The sequence below is a fragment of the Cervus elaphus genome, chromosome X (assembly GCF_910594005.1).
Source record: "Cervus elaphus chromosome X, mCerEla1.1, whole genome shotgun sequence".
Lineage (NCBI taxonomy): Eukaryota > Metazoa > Chordata > Mammalia > Artiodactyla > Cervidae > Cervus > Cervus elaphus.
In genome coordinates this window covers 45599831-45603646 of record NC_057848.1, presented here as the reverse complement: position 1 = coordinate 45603646, position 3816 = coordinate 45599831, and positions in this window count along the sequence as shown.

Sequence of the window (3816 nt, the reverse complement as noted above, 5' to 3'; positions counted from 1 at the left end):
TTGACAACAGCCAGGATATGGAAGCAACCTAAATGTCCATCAGCAGAGGAATGGATATAGAAGATATGGTACAGACATACAAAGGAATACTACTCAGCCATAGAAAGGAATGAAATTGGGCCATTTGTAGAGATGTGGATGAACCTAGAGAGTGTCACACAGAGTAAAGTAAGTCAGAAAGAGGAAAACAGATATCATATGTTAACACATATATTAATGTGTTATATGTGTTAATGGAATCTAGAAAAATGGTAAGACAAACTTAAATAAGAAGAAAGAGACAGACACACAAAACAAAGGTATGGGTACCAAGTGGGGTGGGAGGAATTGGGAACTAGGGAACTAAGTATAAAAAAATCTTATAAAATAAGTATAAACTTATAAGTATATACTTATATATGTCTTATAAAAAATAAGATCATGGCATCTGGTCCCATCAGTTCAGGGCAAATAGATGGGCAAACACTGGAAACAGTGAGAGACTGTTTTGGGGGCTCCAAAACCACTGTAGACGGTGACTGCAGCCATGAAATTAAAAGACGCTTGTTCCTTGGAAGAAAAGTTATGACCACGTAGACAGCATATTAAAAAGTAAAGACATTACTTTACCAACAAAGTAATCCCATTATGAGGGTCCTATTTTCATGACCTCATCTAAACCTGATTACTTCCCAAAGCCACCCTCTCCAAATACCATCATGAGGAAGAGGTAGTGTTTCAGCATATGGATTGGGGGCAGGGGGCACAACTCAGTCCACAGTAGTTAGTAACAACTAGAGTGTCCCTTGATACTTTGAAATTGCAGCAGAACATATACTTTTAATACAAATCTGGTGCTGTTTAAAAGGAAATTACAAAAAAAAAAAAAAAAAGGAAATTACTTCAATGACTTCCTGTTGTTTATAGTATAGAGTTCCAATTTCTTATGCTCAATACACATATCCCCAGTCTGATCTCTTATTAGTCAACTTCATAAACACTGTTATCAAAGTAGAGGATTCTCCTCATTGACACCTAAACACAGTTCATATTCTTTTCGTAGCCTGAGTTCCATGTATTTGTTCATTCAATTTGCTTAAAATGGTCTCCCTAATCCTTTCTCCTTGTAATAAACATTATCAAGAATTTTGATATTGAATAATTGCATTGAGCAAATGGTAATCACACAATTGGTTTTAGTTATGTACTTATCACGGATTATCTCCTTTAATTCTTGCAACAACCCAATGAGGCAGATATTATTAGGATCCTTATTTTTAATATGAAATATGCCACTATAAAGACTAAGTAACTTGTTCAAAGTCCCAGCACTACATATTATATAACGGAAGAGCTTGAATTCGAACTGAGTTTTATCCTGCTATACGAACTAAGTTTTAACACTTGTATTATGCTTTCTGGGGTCAGAATTCTCAAAACAATTTTGTTTTCATAATGTGATTAATTAAAGATAGTGAATGGTTCCAGACAACCATTTCCACTGATGATGATTCAGTGACTTTATATTTTTTGAGAATTGGAAAATATTAGATATTAATTCAATGGACAAAAAATATCTAAAGGGAAACATCCACCACAAACAAAATTTATCCAACAACAGGCATTTCACAGCCAAATGGGCGTCTTTTTAAAAATAGAATATCGCTGTAGGTTGATGGAAATAGCTTCTCAGACCTTAAAGAAAGCTTCTCAGCAGCAAATGTTTGCCAGATTGTTTTAAAAAATTATAACTCCCATGATCTATTGATATCATTTAATTTTAGACAACATCAAGTGGATAGAAGTGAAATGTCTGCATTAGCACTGACTGCTTGGGACTCATACATCTCTCTTTCTCAATCAAGATACTGAATGTACAACACAGACACAAGTGCAAAGTGGCTACAATGTGCATAGATCTCTTTCAAGCATGATGGCATTTAAAGTCCTACTATAACACCAAGTGAAATATTTTGCACCATAACACAATAACCATTTCTACACAGGATAGGCACAGACTCCTCACCCAATAGTACATTTACTTAAATTAATAGATGAATGTTATGAATGCCTACTATATACTCTCACCATTGGGGACAAAGTAGTGAACAAAAGATTGCAATTAGGGAGCTATCAGTGTAGAAGAAAAGACACAGTGTAAACGTGATTAAAATGACTGAGATTAAAATTAACTCTTGTAATTAAAATTACACAATTGTGTAGGTGTCTCTAACAGGAAGATCTAATGTAGTTTGGGGATTCCTGGTTTCCTTCTTTAAGAAGTGATGCTTGAGCTGAAACCCAAAGGATGAGTAAGAGTTGGTCAGGGATGAAAGGGACTCACAGAGAACAGGAATATTTCAGACAGAGGAAACAGCAGATGTTCAAGGGCCAGGGGAGGGTTTGGCACTCTCTAAGAATGGAGCAAAGCCTAGGATGGCTAGTACATTTGAGTCAAACATGAGTGGAACTTGTAAATATATATTTGTGATAGTTCCTTTAGAGACCTGTAGGCCAAGTTATATATTTTATGCTACGACAAAGAGGAGGCCACTGAATTCCTTCTTAACCTATATGAGAAAACAATGATATCCAGCCCCTTTCTCTCTTTCATTCCATAGGTGTTCACTGGAAATTGTTTAGGTCCTATATGTTCTACTGAAAATAGAGATTAGCAATGTGGTTGTTGTCCTCAAGATGCATACAGTCTAGTTTGAATACTTTTAGCCTCCGTTTACTCATTTGTAGAATAGAAAGAATAAGATAAAGATATATCATAAAAATAAAGGGTAATAATAAAAAATAATTGCATTTTAAGCACTCAAGAGAAACTGAAAGTGTTGTTATACAAGAAAGATTAAACGGTGTTTTTTTTTTAAATAACTTTGTATACAGTATTCCCTCTGAATATTGGAAGACTGAGTTCACCAGAATGATGGGGACTGGGGGGTGAGGGTGACTTCTAAACTACAAATTCCTCTGTAAAGATATTTCCAACCCTCAAAACTGTCTTTGTTCCACTATTCTGCTTACCTCTCTTATAGTACAAATCACACTTCATCACTATTATTAGTCTGTATTTATTGCCACTGTGAATAACTTGAGGGTTGAATTATAGCCTATTTATCTCTGTCTCCAGAATCTATCACATGGTCTTGCATCTAGTAACAATTCAGTAAATATTTATTCACTGAAAGAAGATCCACACACATGAATCAATTATTAAAGGTTAGTGAATTAATACCTAAAGTGCTATATTATGTACTTTAGACTGCAAGTAACAGAGCATCAGAAAGATAAAAGTGATAATAGTAGGCTATAATAAAGAAGCCCTTGTGGAAATGTTGGGATTTGAAATAAATGTTTAAATCATGACATGTTTTGGAAAAACAGATTTTCATAGGTAGAGTGAGAAGCATGGTAGCTACATCAATGCTTTGGTAAAGTTTACATAGGTAAGTAAAAATTTGAAATGTTCAAGTCAAGCTATATTAGGGAGGATGGGGAAATATCCTTTTTAGGCATCTATTATATCCCATAGATTGTAACAGACTTTTTACTTACATTTGTATAACTTAACTTTTGATGTATAAGAATCTATCTCAAAACCTGGTGATGTAAAAAATGTATTTAGTTCATGACTTTGCAAGTTGGGAATTTGGGCTAGGTTCATCTGGACAGTTCTGATATTCTTGGCTGGGCTCATTCATGTATCTGCTGCTAGCTTCTGGGAGTTAGCCTCTTGTCAACTGCAGCTATGTGGATCAATGTATCATGTTTCTCATCATTCAGCAGACTAGCTTAGGCTGTTTACACTTTATGGCTAGGGTACAAAGG